This window comes from Pseudonaja textilis, chromosome 4 (genome assembly GCF_049901715.1).
Source record: "Pseudonaja textilis isolate UNSWEBS1 chromosome 4, rPseTex1.2, whole genome shotgun sequence".
Lineage (NCBI taxonomy): Eukaryota > Metazoa > Chordata > Lepidosauria > Squamata > Elapidae > Pseudonaja > Pseudonaja textilis.
The window spans coordinates 8265093-8280932 of NC_141993.1; the positions used below are offsets into that span (position 1 = coordinate 8265093).

At 42.6% G+C, this 15840-nt stretch overlaps 1 protein-coding gene and 1 long non-coding RNA gene across 3 annotated transcripts in view; one reads left to right on the forward strand and one right to left on the reverse strand.

Annotated features, from left to right (window-relative positions):
- The window catches only part of LRMDA (leucine rich melanocyte differentiation associated), an 810136-nt gene that overhangs the window by 169782 nt on the left and 624514 nt on the right, over window positions 1–15840 (reverse strand). The window lies entirely within an intron of this gene.
- Window positions 1961–15444, forward strand: LOC148125744 (uncharacterized). Its single transcript, XR_015743666.1, has 2 exons — window positions 1961–2097; window positions 15057–15444. It is a non-coding gene; the product is annotated as an uncharacterized LOC148125744 (long non-coding RNA).

Here is a 15840-nt window from a genome sequence, read left to right on the forward strand (position 1 = left end):
CTGTTTACTAAAATCAAGGTTGTAAAAAATCAGACACGGTGACCATTAGTGTTTTATTTTTCCCTGGAAAAAAAAAAACACAGTTGAGCTTTCTTCTTCTTCTCCTCCTCCTCCGAAGGAGGGGAGGAGGCCAACACAGTTGCTATCCACTATATCCAGAAAAACATTTTAATTTATAATAGTTAGAACCTGGCCCTTGACCAAGCTGAAAGAACTATGCCTTATTTCACTCGCTCTCCAGTACGTCTCTTCCTGAGATAAATGCATGTGGGGTTTTGCCAGATTTCTCTTCTCTTTTGACGTTTTGTTTAGGCCGGCTTGTGACAAGCCAAAAGTTGATGCATCTGTTCCAACCTGCAATATACATCTTTGGTCAACGTAGCCTTTTTCCTTGACAATATTATGTCAAACAATCACATCACAACTGGCTCTGATCTCTTTGTTGTGAGCTAATAAATTAAAGACTATTTATTATCCCCCAAGCCTTTTTCCCCCTTTTAATGGTGACACATTTGCGGTGAGTTATGGGGCAGCTTTATAAACTAGGCTCTGGGCCAGTATTGGCCTCGGTGCTCATGTGAACGCTGGGCTCTCCCACTTGGCCTCCCCGCTTGATGGTAAATCAAGGCAGCTGTCACAGCACACTAAGTTAGTGTGCGTCACAGGGGAGAGCAGGAAGCGTTGGAAAGTACAATTCTGTCCGTCAAACTAATATGTTATATCAGTAGCTTTGTAATCTTCAACCATAAGTTATGGGAAGTGACACCTAAGAATTTGCTTTGAAAGCAACATGTTCTCCAGTTCCTTAAGCTAAAACAGACTCCTTCAGCAGGCAATGGAGTCGCTGTTTATACGAATGGATTTTGTGGCCGCGGCTTTGAATTCAGCCCCACGTCAAGCGTTGCCATCTTGCAGACCTTCCACAGGAAGAGTTCTTCCCTTTTTTTCAGACTCCTTTTCCAGAGGGATCCCTGAGATCTGAACGTCCGAATCCCTCCAGCAATTTTAATTTCTCTTTTGCCTTCTCTTTCTTCTCTCTGGTTTTAAGCAACCCAGTAGCAGGGTGGACCCCTTGACGGTTATTATGACAAAGCAGACTCCTGATAGGCAGAAATGAATGGCTACCCTGTTTCTCCCACTTGTGACCTTTGCCTTGACAAATGTGGAAAATCACTATGGACAACAGCAGAATGCAAAACGCACACACACACACAGATAAATTCTAGGGTTTGTAGCAGTCACATGATACTTAAAGATCATTTCTTAAAAGGAAAGCAGAACCCTGCATGGTTAGAATTAAAATTTCTATTATTGGTAAGGAGAAAGGCATTTGTTTTAACATCTTTAAAGCATCCATGAAAATCCTTGCAGTTGTTATTTAGAAAAAACAAAACCCAAAGACGTGTTCTAAATTGCCGAAACAGGTTTGTGGGCATCACCGTTCAAGTGTATACATCCTACAAAACATAGGAAAGAAAGAGAGGGAGGGAGGGAGGGAGGGAGGGAGGGAGGGAGAGAGAGAGAGAGAGAGAAAGAAAGAAAGAAAGAAAGAAAGAAAGAAAGAAAGAAAGAAAGAAAGAAAGAAAGAAAGAAAGAAAGAAAGAAAGAAAGAGAATTCTTTATTTGCCAAGTGTGATTTGACACACAAGGAATTTGTCTTTGGTGCATAAGCTGTCAGTGTACATAAAGAAAAAAATAAAATACATTCATCAAGAATCATAAGATACAACACTTAGTGATAGTCATAGGTTACTAAATACTAGGAAACAAATAAAACAATATAAATGGTAAAGGTACAAGCAACACAGTTATAGTCATAAGTTGGAAGAGATAGGTAATAGGAAGGATGAGAAGAATAATAGTAATACAGTCTTACTAAGTAATTTGACACTGTTGTGGGAATTATTTGTTTAGTAGAGTGATGGCATTCGGGCAAAAACTCTCCCTGTGTCTAGTTGTTCTGGTGTGCAGTGCTTGATAGCACCGTTTTGAGGGTAGGAGTTGAAACAGTTTATGTCCGGGATGTGAGGGGTCTGTAGATACTTTCACAGCCCTCTTTTTGACTCTTGCAGTATACAGGTCCTCAACCGAAGGCAGGTTGGTAGCAGTTGTTGTTTTTTTTCTGCAGTTCTAATTATCCGTTGAAGTCTGTGTCTGTCTTGTCGGGTTTCAGAGCCAAACCAGACAGTTATAGAGGTGCAGATAACCCTTTTGTCCCAAAGGTGCTTTTTAAAGAGGCAACTGGACTTTCTGGTTTTTCTTTGAAGATGTTTTGCTTCTCATCCAAGAAGCTTATCTTCAGCTGAAGAGAAAAGCTCGGGGCGCTCCAGCAGTGAGCATGGATCGAAGCCTCGCAGAGACGAGGTTTCGGTCTGTCGCTGAAGAAGCTCAAACCGGAAGCCCTTAAGTCCAATTGCCTCTTTTAAAAGCATGGTTAGGACAACCATGACCTGAATGACTGACATAGACATAACTCTTTTATGTTTCTCAAGGAACAATAACAACAAAATCAGAGGTAGAAATAAGGTACTTTAGTAAATAATGGGTATGCAGAAAATATGACTTGATCCTTGAAAAATAAAGCAGAGATCTGGAGGAATACTGTGTCCAGTTTTGGTAACCGTATTAGAAAAAAGATGTTGAGACTCTAGAAAGAATGCAGAGAAGAGCAACCAAGATGATTAGGAGACTGGAGGCTAAAACATGTAAAGAACCGTTTCTGGAATTGCGTATGTCTACTTTAATGAAAAGAAGGACTGAGGGTGACATGATAGCAGTGTTCCAATATTTCAGGGGCTGCCCCAAAGAAGAGGGAATCAAGCCATTCTCCAAAGTACCTGAAGGCAGAACAAGAAGCAATGGATGGAAACTAATCCAGGAGAGAAGAAAGAAGCAACCTGGAATTTAGGAGAAACTTCCTAACAGTGAGAACAATTAATCAGTGGAAGAACTTTCCTTCAGAATTTATGGGTGCTCCAACACTGGAAGTTTTTAAGAAGAGATTTCATCTGAAATGTATAGGGTTTCCTGCCTGAGCATGGGTTTGGACTAGAAGACCTCCAAGATTCCTTTCCAACTCTGTTATTCTGTCCTGTTTAAAAAGACTTCTACGGAAATGGTTAATGGAGACATTTTTGGTGCCCAACAACAATGTCTGTCTGTCTGTCTGTCTCTCTCTCTCTCTCTCTCTCTGTATCTATCTATCTATCTATCTATCTATCTATCTATCTATCTATCTATCCTGATTAAAATGTCAAAACAAAGCATTCAGTTGATAATTGAAAAATAGCTTTTTGTCACGTAAGAGAAGTCATCAGATAATCTCCTGCATTTGTTTGTCTAGATCACTTTCTGTGGTTCCCAGCTTGAGACGTTTTATATGTGGATGCCAAAGCGATTCCATCTTCAAAAACCACAGGGCTGGCCAAAGGAGGCCCTCCTTTTAAAGGTGAACACTGCAGCAAACCACAAACAATGTTAATTGCACCAAGCCATTACAAATTCAAATTCAGCCCAAGGGAAGACTTTGAACAGCGCACTCTTGCTCTGAAGTGTTGTTTGTTTTCAAACTGGTGAAATATTTCAGTTTAATGGTTAGCCAACTTCTAGTTTCATAAGGTCAGAAATAACTGTTGGGAGGTTAATGCACTGGACCTGAGTCTTCTGTTAAATGCCAAACTCTGAATTACCATGTACAAGTGATGTGGTTGTGCTTCGCTTAGGTTTCCAATATTTAGAAGAATAGCAAAGAATATCTGGAGCTCTGAAAGGTGAGGTTTTCGATTTACAAGAGCTGCAGCCTAGGCCATGTGTTTGAAACTGTTTTGCACCCAACCAGAAAGGTTTAAAGTTTGCCCTGATACTCACAAAAACCAAAACAAAAACAAAAAAGAAAAACACAATTTCTGCTCAACGTGGAGATTCCATCAGAGGCAAATCTCATTCATTACCAACTAGAGTGTTTTGTTTTGACAAACTTCCCATCAACGTTAGTCTTTTCTTTTTCTTTTTTCTTTTGTGCTGTTATTTGGTGATTTCTATAGGGACAACTTAAGGCAGCGTTCCCCAATCTTGTGGCTGTGCAGCCTGGCTGGAGGGAGGAGAGGGGAATCAGGCCCCATGAGCCACAGGCCAGTGTGTACATGAATGTGTGCACAACTCACCTTTTGCCAATGTTTGAGAGGCTGCCACAAAGAGGAGAGGGTTAAATTATTCTCCAAAGCACCAGAGGGCAGGACAAGAAACAATGGATGGATTAAGGAGAGAAGCAACCTGGAATTAAGGAGAAATGTCCTAACAGCAAGAGCAATTAACCAGGGAAACAGCTTACTTGCAGAAGTTGTGGATGTTCCATCACTGGTGGCTTTTAAGAAGACACTGGGCATCCACTCATCTGGAATGATATAGTACCTCCTGCTTGAGCAGAAGGTTGAACTAGAACAGTGGTCACCAACAAGTGGGCTGGGGACCACTGGTGGTCCATGAGAAAGTTTTGGTGGTCCGCAGAGAAATGTCTCCCCCCAAGCACTCCCCTCAAAGCAATAAATCCAGGCTGCGTGGGAACACAAGGCTGCGCCACCCACATGGCCTGCCCACCCATTGACCCCCACCCTTCAGCCGAGCACAAACCTTACTTTGAGTAGAGCCATGTGAGCTGGAACTGGAAGGTAAGACCAATGGCGGGGGAGGGAAATCTGCCCTGGGGTGGCTTGCTGATGTTGGTGGGAAAGTCGGTCCCATATTCCAGAGCTGCAGTAGTCACAGGACTGGCCTTTTGGTCATCCCATAGCAGCTCCTTGAGTCCATGGCAGTCTGGTCAGGGGTGGGATCTGACTGGTGTAACTACCGGTTCGGGGGTTTTGCGTAAAGTTGAGCTGCGCGCGCATGTATATCATTGTCAGCTAGCTGCCTGGACAGCTGAGCAGCGCTGTGCGTGGGTGTACAGCTGTTGAAAAGGCACTTTTCCCCTGCTTTTTCAAATGCAGCTGTGTCATGCAAAGCAGCTGCAGTAGAAAAAGCAGGAAATAAAGGTCAGGTAAGAGCCCAGGTGGGCAGGTGCGCCAAAACAGCAGCAGATATAGAACCGGTTCTAAGGATGCTCTCTGTTTGCTGCTCTTCAGAGCAACTGGTTCTACAGAGGTGGCCAGAACCAGTAGAATCCCACCTCTGAGTCCGGTGCACCTGGGTGGAGGAGCAATTGCTCCAGGATGACCAAAGGGCCAGTCCTATGACTACTGCAGCTCTGGAATATGGGACCGACTTTCCCACCAATGACAGCAAGCCATCATCAGTCAAAATTCATATTAATGGTCCATGGGATTTAAAATTATGAGTTTGGCAGTCCCTGAAGTCCAAAAGGTTGATGACCCCTGGACTAGAAGACCTCCAAGATCACTTCCAGTTCTATTCTGATTCATTTTGTGCAAGTGGAGCTGCATGCATGTGTGCATGCATGCCAGCTTCCTGCTCACGCAAGTTGAGCTGCATGTATGTGCATGCTGGCCCACCACTCAAGTATTGGGAGACTGATATCCTGTCTCCCCTGCTCCTTCTCTTCACTAGACTAGCCAGGCCCAGTTCCTGCAAATGTTCTTCATATGTTTTAGTCAGGAGTGGGATTCAAATTTTTTAACAACCGGTTCTGTGGGCGTGGCTTAGTTGGTGGGCATGGCTTGGTGGTCATGTGACTGGCTGGGCGTGGCCAACTCAACATTACTCACATCGTGGCATGCATCTCCTTGCCTGGCCTCTTGTGACTGTGGGGATGCTGCAACAGTCATAAGTGTGAAAAAGGGTCATAAGTCACTTTTTTCAGTGCCATTGTAACTTTGAATGGTCACTCCACACAAGTAAAGTACCAACAAAGAAGGGGAAAAAAACTCCAGAGAAGTTCTTGAGACAGGAAGTCTAGGCCTGCCAAGAACGTAATAAGGGTTAACGGAGAGGCAGTTTATGTAAGCAACACCAGAATGTTTCCTTCCTGCCTTCTTTACAGGATTAGGCCAGTAATTTCTTCTAACAACCGGTTCTCCGAACTGCTTGGAATGTTAACAACCGTTTCTAGAGAATAGGTGCGAACTTGTAGAATCCCACCCCTGGTTTTAGTCCCCTAATCCTCTTGGTTGCTCTTCTCTGCACTCTTTCTAGAGTCTCAATGTCTTTTTATACTGTGGTGACCAAACTGCATGTGGTATTCTAGGTGTGGTCTTAGGAAGGAAGGAAGGAAGGAAGGAAGGAAGGAAGGAAGGAGGGAAGGAAGGATCTGATATGATCTTTTTCATATCACATGGAAAGGAAGAGGAGGTTCACTTTAGTTGCTTCCATGGAAGAAACTTATTACCTTTCCCTAAAACCATCTTGCACCCATCTGACACAGCAATGGAGCTATCAGCTTGTCCAATATAAACCGAGCCACTTCGGCTGAATTCTGGAAGAACTACTGCAGAAACATGAGAAACTGAACTGCAGTTCCAGAGACAGATTGGGGATTACCGTGACTACCCCTCTATCCTTTCTTGCTAAGTTCATTCCTGCAGATAAGAAGACACGCAAAACCTCTTATTTCATGCCAAGGCAGATATACTGTAGCATAGCTCGCTCGTATTGTTTTAAATAACCCCCCCCCCCCATAGAAATCAGTCTACGTACACGTCCCGAGAAGTTTTCTCTTTTCCTCCATAATCCTCCCTCCCTCCAGCTGCTTCATAAAAGATCTAAAGTCAAACTGTGGTCAATCATCTTCTTTAATTAGCAAGGACAGGTAGAACACTGGAGTGAGCGAGCCAAATGATTCGTATGTTTGCTCGTGGCCTCCTTCATCTACCCATTTATAATGCGGCTTTCTACATCAATTTCTTCCTTAAGACAGTTTCAATATTTAAAGTACAGTTTTGGACATAAATAATAAAGGAAGTTTTTAAAAATTTCATTTCAAGGTTTTGTGGGTTTTTTTGAAATGACAGTGGTCTTTGCCCTACTCTTAAACACCGCAAGAGTGGAAGTGGGTGGGTGCAAGTTACTCAGGAGAAATGCCTGGGACTGGTTCATCTTCCTCCAACATCTGGCAAAACAGCTGGGGAAGCATCATCACAGAAGGTTTCCACCAGGGGTGGGATTCAAAATATTTTACTACTGTCTGTGGGTGTGGCTTGGTGGGCATGGCAGGGGAAGGACACTGCAAAATCCCCATTCCCTCCCCACCCCACTAACCTGCTTCCAAGCTCCCTTTTCCTTTGCAGGGCAACCAAAGAAGACCCAGCCCATCAGCTGGGACTCAATGGGAGGCAGAGAATAGATGGGGGCGGGGTCAGTCAGAGGCAACATTTGCTGGTTCTCCGAACTACTCAAAATTTCCGCTACTGGTTCTCCAGAACTGGTCAGAACTAGCTGAACACAACCTCTGGTTTCCACTCACCACGAGATTGGGTAGAGTGATCACGCTTTGGGCCATGACAATCAAACAATGTCATTTTGTAGGACCCAGAAAACATGACTTCTCTCTTGTGCCACCTCCCCTCTGCCATTGTTCTTACCTCAACGACTCGGTGGGATTCGATGGTTAAGGAATCTCTAGATTTTGGGGGTTGGTGTCAGTAATGTAGTCTTCCAGTCAGCTGTTGTTGTTGTTTTAAAACTATTTTCCCCCTTTTAATTTTAATCTTCCCAGAGCCACTGAGGGTTTGGGAGATCTCAAAATTGAATTATTTACATAATAGCTAAATAAACATATGCAGCTTAGATCCTGTTTGTGAGTTCAATAGAGCGTATTGAGATTTGGGTCTGTTCCACACATTCGTTTCTGTGCAGTCTGAGTATCTTCACTTGATTATAATCTTCAAGGAATCCTAAATCATCTGCATAAGAACAAAACTCCGCAGTTAGACATTTAAATGGACCTTGGTTTTCCTCCATCTCTCCAACCATTGTCCATTATTCACCAGTTAAGGGGAAGAAAAGTCTAGAAATAAAACGTCACACACACACACACACACACACACACACCAAGCCCCAGACTGAAATAATTTTTTTAAATAAGGCAATCTGCAGATAAAGAATACATTTTTGTTCTAATGTCTTCCAGAAATTATTTCTTCAAATTCTGTCAGAAATCAAATGTATCCTAGATACCATTAAATAATATGCAATGTTTTACTTGTATAAAAGGGAAACTAAGGTCTCTCTCTTTCCCTCTCTCTCTCTCTCCCTCCCTCCCTCCCTCCCTCCCTCCCTCCCTGTGTGTGTGTGTGGATAGATAGATAGATAGATAGATAGATAGATAGATAGATAGATAGATAGATAGATATGTTTTCTGAGGTTTTCACGGGTATTTGTATGTGGATCTTTGGTTATTCGGGTTTTCTTCCACGTAAAATTAGCCAAGATACTTCCAATTTTACGTGGGAGAAAACCCGAATAACCAAAGACATCCCCCCACACACACATATATTCATAGATTTGGAAGGGACCTCAAAGGTCTTCTAGGCAAACCCCCAGCTCAAGGCAAACGACCCTTATACTATCCCAGTTAAATGGTTGTCCAATCCATAGTTTAAACCCTCTAGTGATGCCAATTTCTGGACTGGAAGTGTGCATTCCAAAGCATATAGTTGTATCAAAAGGCAGAACCTGGATTATCATGGCTTGGACTGAGCCAAATTCCTGACCTCGAGACTGGAAACCAACCAGAATAACCTCTTTGAATGGTCTTCCCATGTACATTACATTAGATCGAACACCCGTGTCTGTAATGGAGAAGCATTAAATATGATGCCTTGGTAAGAGCCAACTTGGAGTATTGCATACAGTTTTGGCTGCCATGATATCAAAAGATGTTGAGATTCTAAGAAAGAATATATGATTAGGCAACCGAAAGCTGAAACATATGAAGAACATTGTAATAATTGGGTATGTCTAGTCTAATGAAAATAAGGACTGGGGTGACATGATAACAGTGTTCCAATATTTGAGGGGCTGCCCCAAAGAAGAAGGAGTCAAGCTATTCTCCAAAGCACCCGAAGGCAGCACAGGAAGCAACGGATGGAAATTAATCAAGGAGATACACAACCTAGAACTAAGGAGAAATGTCCGGACAGAAAAATTAACCAGTGGAACAACTTGCCTCCAGAAGTTGTGAATACTCCAACCCTGGAGGTTTTTGGGAAGAGATCGGACAACTGTCTGTCTGAAATGGTTATACGATTTCCTGTTTGAACAGGGGGTTGGTCAAGAATTCTGATGCTAGTCATGACAATGATGATCTCCCTTCAACGCGCTTGAATTTCCTCGTGCAAAAAAGTGTGTCAGATGGAATCCTGGCTGACCTCCAAGATCCCTTCCAACTCTGTGATTCTCTTAATTCTAATCCACCCTTTTAGTACACAGGACAGTCCCTTCCTACTATGTGTAGCCTAGTGCTGGCCCCTAAACGTAGGACACCACTGACCTCCCTACCTTAAGACACAGAGCTAAAATCCTATCTTTTCTCCCCTCTCCTGTTGACGAGGGGGAAAAAGTTGGCCCAGAATTACTTTGAAACAATTAACGTACAGGACTCTAGAATTCAAACCCCAAGCACACCGCAGCTTTAATCTCCAGAGCCAAGAATAAACAGTGGAGGCAGGGGGTCCCTCAACAACCCCCCTGCAGATAATAAGTTCAAGGTAGCAGGCCAGTGGGTTTATATAAAAAAAACAACAACAACTCAGAGTCGGTGTAATGGCATTTGTTACAAAGCTATATTTAATTATATTAGTCAATCTTTATTAGAAGCCTTATGAGCGCAGAGAAGTCTATTATAATCTTTCTTTCTAATGATCTCTTCGCTATCCTAGTCATAAAAGTCTGGGGTTAATTAATCATCTGTTTGCAATCGTGAGTAAACATCGAGTCAATTAAGAATTGATAAATAAATACCACACTCCTGAGGCTACGGACGTTACAGATACTCTGTTCATCCTCTCTGCAGCTCAGCAGAATCTGAAAGCTTTGCTAGATGGCAGCAAATAGATACAGAAAGCTGCGGTTCCATCCTAGAGGCTGTCTGGATTTTTGCAGACCATTCAGGCTGACCACCATGGCTTCAGAGTTGGCCAGGAACTACAGTACCTGTGATGACCCAAAGGGGCGTGGCACAAAGGGAACCCAGTCAGATAATCAGTAGGAGTCCCTTTATTAGCTCCAACTTTGCCCCCAAGGTCCTGTTTGCCTTTTGGTCTGGAGAAAAACTCTCCCAGGAACAGCCTTTGGCTGCAGAGAATCAAGTCCAAAACGAGGTCAACAAAAACTGTAACTATAAATCCAATCAAGGCAAGATAAGGTCATTAGTCTGGCAGGGGAAGAGCAAGAATTCCAGACCTGAAGGAACAGCTGTAATTCAACACGATTGGGAGGATGCCAGGAACGCAGACAACCAAAGTCAACATAAGATAAACTCACGTTTGTTCCCAGCAGCTGCCATACTTAGCTTGCAGCTCTTTTAAACTCTCATTCCCAGCTGTGGCTAAGGAAGGGAATCAGGACCCTTTCCTCCCCCATAAGCCATGCAACCCACATTGCTCCCTTCTCCGTTCCTCCCTGCATGCCTTAGGATGAAGAGGAAGTGGGCCTGGGTCTTCCTCTGAACTCCCTGTCCCTTGTTCTACCTCTTCCCTGCTCTGCCCAGCTGGACTTTGCCCTTCCCCATTTTCCTTCACAGCCAACGGGGCCAGCCAGGGGTGGGATTTGGCAGTTCTCTGAACCAGCCTGAACCTGGGCCAACCCATAGCAGCCCACCTGTGCTTTCCACCCCTTGCTTTACATCCTTAAATGCCCAACATCGACTGACACTGAGAAGAGATTCACTATCAGACTTTAGCAAATATGATGAGTCTTGTTTTTGCTTTGACAAAGGATGCATACCCACTTATGGAACAAAACAAGGATTAAAAAGTACACCTTTTAAGCCATACGGATAAAAACATGAATATGAAAACATAATCCAAAACGGCAAAGCAAGCAACAAGCTTTCCAATGTCTTAAAAGTCTTCGACTTACGATGATGCATTTAGTGGCTGTTTGAAGTCATGACGGCACTGAAAAATGTGGATTGCAACTGGTCCTCAAATTTACAACAATCACGGGATTCCCCCATGCTCACATAATCGAAATCCAAGCCCTCACCTATTCAGCATGTAGTTGCCTAGATGAATAATGCATTCAAAACAAATTATGCCCACACCTTCTTAGAACTGTGCAATTCTATGTGATTGGACTTTTTTCACTTATACTTTTTGCCTCATCAATCAATCAATCAATCAGAATAGAGCTGGAAGGGACTTTGGAGGTCTTCTAGTCCAATCCCCTGCCTAGGCAGGAAACCCTACACCACTTCAGACAAACGGTTGTCCAATCTCTTCTTAAAAACTTCCAGTTTTGGAGCATTTACAACTTCTGGAGGCAAACGGTTCTCACTGTCAGGAAATATCTCCTTAGTTCTAGGTTGGTTCTCTCCTTGATCAATTTCCATCCATTGTTTCTTGTCTTGCCTTCTGGTGCTTTGGAAAATAAGTTGACTCCCCCTTCTCTGTGGCAGCCCTTCAAATACTGGAATATTGCTATCATGTTCCCCCTAGTCCTTCTTTTCTCTAGACTGGCCATATCCACTTCCTGCAATTATTCTTCCCAAGTTTTGTTCTCAAGGCCTTTAATCACCGTAATTGTTCTTCTCTGCACTTTTCCAAAGTCTCAACAACTTTTTTTGCAATGTGGTAGCCAAAACTGGGGGCAATATTCCAGGTGTGGCCTTACCAAGGATTTATAAAGCGGTATTAATACTTCACATGATTTTGATTCTATGCCTGTTTATGTACCCAAGGATTGTATTCGCTTTTTTGGCTGCTGCCGCACACTGCTGACTTTTGTTTAAGTCATTGTCCACTATGAGTCCATGGTCCCTCTCACAGTTACTGTTTTTGAGCCAGGTTTTAGATCCCCATAGATTAGCCACAACTTCACTTTCTGTTCTTTTTTTTTTCCTTACAGTCTTGAAATTTTTTTAAACCTCAGAAATTTGAACAGATTTGTAACAATGAGTTAGTTTAGAAAAGACATAGGGTCCATATAAATCAGACTTTTTTTTTTTCCTCACAATGCGCCACCACTGATTTTGCCTTTTGTGTAATGTTAAACTTGGGCTAGCAAGCAGGAAGGAAAGAGTCAAAAAGAACATACTAACCAGATATCAGAGTCCAGAAAACCCTAGATGCAGTAGGGGAACGAAGTCTTTAGGAAAGCCTTTTAAAAAGCACTACATCATTTAATGGAACATGATAGAGTGGTGTTCCCTCCATGTGGAAAATTGAGAGAGACTTTTTTAGATGTGAGTAAAAATATTAAGACTTCTAAAAGGAGACAAAAATATTTCAGACACAGGCCATGGACCCCTGGTAGTTAGAATTTAGAATAGAATAGAGTTGGAAGGGACCTTGGAGGTCTTCTAGTCTAGCCACTTATGAAAGCAGGAGACTCCAGACAAATGTCCAATCTCTTCTTAAAACCCTCCAGTGACGGAGCACCCACAACTTCTGGTGGCAAGCTGTTCTACTGGTTAATTGTCCTCACAGTTAGGAAGTTTCTCCTTAATTCCAGGTTGCTTGTCCCTTTGATCAGTTTCGATCCGTTGTTTCTTGCCTTGCTTTCTGGTGCTTTGGAAAATAATTTGACCCCCTCTTCTTTGTGGCAGCCCCTCAAATACTGCACGACTGCTACCATGTCGCCCCTAATTCTTCTTTTCTTTAGACTGGTCAGATCCAAACCTGCAGCCGTTCTTCATATGGTTTAGTCTCCAGGCCTTTGATCATCATAATTGCTCTTCTCTGCACTTTTTCCAAAGTTCAATCCTTTTTTTTGTAGTGCGGTGACTAAAATTGGTTGCAGTATTCCAGGTGTGGTCTTACGAGGGTCTTTTATTTTATTTTATTTTCTCAAGCAATTATTAGATAACAGGTATAAGTATAAACATGGTTATGAATACGTGAAATGGGTACGAATAAGAAAAACAAAAGAAACAATAGGACAGGGACAGTAGGCATATTGGTGCGCTTATGCATGTCCCATAGGAAAGGGTGAGGTCAATAGTAAATAGTCTAAGGTTCAAGTTTTGGGGGTTTGGGGAAGAAACCACAGAGCCAGGTAGAGTATTCCAGACATTGACCACTCTGTTGCTGAAGTCATGTTTCCTGCAATCAAGTTTGGTGTGATTAACCTTGAGTTTGTATCTGTTGTTTGCTCTTGTGTTGTTATGGTTGAAGCTGAAGTACTCATTTACAGGTAGGACATTGCAATGTATGATTTTATATACTATACTTAGATCAGACCGAAGGCGGCATAGTTCTAGGTTTTCTAGGTCTACAATTTCAAGTCTGGTGGCATAAGGTATTCTGCAACGAGTAGAGGAGTGGAGAACTCTTCTTGTGAAATATTTCTGGACTTTCTCAATTGTATTAATACCAGATATGTAATGCGGGTTCCAGACTGATGAGCTGTATTCAAATATTGGTCTAGCAAATGTTTTATATGCTCTAGTTAGTAGAGTGATAATACTGGAGATAATACCAGGATTATAAAGGTTTTATAAAGTATGATCTTGATTCTATGCCTCTATTTATACAACCCAGGATTGTATTAGCTTTTTTGGCTGCTGCCGCACACGGCTGACTCATACTCAAATGATCATCCACTAGGACTCCAGGGTCCTTCTCACAGTTACTATTTAAGGTTATGGATATCATAGTAACTCACTGTGCAAAACATCTTTAAGAGAGCAACCCAAATTGTGTTTTCAACTTGTACCTGCATATACAGTAGTCCTAAGTATAAAATACCTTCTTCTATATTGACCTGGAACTTAATCATAGCAGTTTTAATCAAGATCTATTATGAGGCATGGAAAGAAGACCCAAGTTGCAACCAAGCAAGGAATTCCTCTGACATTGGATTGAGGTCCTTGATCATGTTCATTTTAACAGAATTAGAGAAAGTATTTCAGAAAAGAGAAGTAATTACCCCTAAGCTATAATCTGCCTTCTTTCAAAACATATGACACCACGAATTCTCCTTAATGGCAAAGTTATGGTCCTGAAACTTAATTAAGCATCTTTTCTAATCAAATTAACTTTGCCTTCTTAAGTAGAGTTTCTAACCTCAGAGTGGCTTTAAAACATTGCTTCGTTCAGCCATTACCTTTGCAACAGAATGATAATTTCCCCTTGAAATGAACCTCTTAGAAAGAGTGATTATGCGCTGGTTGACTAAAAATACATAAAAGCTAAAATAACACAGGCAGTGACATGCACTTGGTTCAGCACTGATTTCAGGGCATTTGAAATCTCTGGAATTAGCTCTGCCGCTAACAGGAAGGTACGAGGAACAGGATCACAATGCAAAGCGTGCTGATATGGAGAGCTCCTTCATGAAGAAGTTGACTCAGAGAGTTACAAAATGGCAGACAGAACATAGTATCAGCCTTGGAAGCCATTTTTCCTCAGGAGCTTTGAGGCTGCCACATTTAGTGCCTGGGAAATTGGGAGGGGGGATTTCATAGTGAGGAAGAAGATTAGACACAACAACATTCTTTCTCAGAGAGTCAAGGACATGTTGCCCTGAACCTGGAGGGGAGTGTCTGGAGGAAAATCTCCAGCTGGGATGATGTGATAACCCAGAGTGTAACACAAACGTAACAAAATCCAAAACATAAGTAAATGTCCTTTAATGCCTCCAACTTGGCCCCACTGTTCAATAATTCTCAGCTGGAGATAAAACATACTCAAAAATAGTCTTCAAAAGAAAGCAATACAGTCTGAATTTAATGAGCAGATAGAGGTGAAATAAAAAACCCAAAGAAACTACAATGATGAAATTTCGACAACTGAACAGGAGAAGTATTTACCAAATTCAAGGAGATAACAAGGCACAGTCTTTTGGAAGGATGCTAACCAAGATAACTTCAGCCCAAAATAACACACATTTTGCTTCTGGCAACCTATGTTTTAACCATCTCTCTTATATACTATTCTCTCCAGCTGCAACCAATGAAGAGGATCATGGCCACTTTCTCTCTCCTAAGCCATGTTGTTGCCTTCTCTGTTTCCCCCTGCATGTCCTAGGATGCAGAGGGGATGGGCCTGGTTCTTCCTCTGACTGCCCAGCCAGCCTCTGCCCTTCCCCAGCCTACTCCACAACCTCCGGAGCCACACCTCCACTCCCTGTCAGCTGTTCCTCCTCTCCCTCAGAGTCTGACTCTACCAAGGTCATGACAGATGAAGATTTGATTGGGTCATGTGTTGGACTGATGGGTGCAGGGGAGTGATCTTTGAATTCTCTTTTGGGAAGGAAAAACACGGAACTCTCAGATTCGGGTTTCCCCAGATGTGCCAATATCACAACTCTAATAAAATGGAACTTTGAGGAGATGCTTGTCTCGGAGTTTGTTTTGAGTTGGTTAGTTGGAATGCTGACACATAGAATAATAGGATTAGAAGGGACCTTGGAGGTCTAGTATAACCCATTGCTCAAGCAGGAGACTGTGTACCATTGGGCATCCTTTTCTTGATGGGTGATGGAGCACCTGAAACTTCCAGAGGTAAGCCTATATGTTACCTATTAAATCTCTTGAGGGTTTGGGGACTGTCTTACAACAGAGGTGCCAAACTCAAGGCCTTCGGGCCAGATCTGGCCCGCAGGGTACTTAGATCTGGCCAATGGGACCGGCCTGGAAAGAGCAAAGGACCAGCCCCTATTAGCAAAACTGGAGCTGGAGTGTGTTTATGTGCAGCCCTACCAGGTTCCATTTTCACTGGCAGAGGG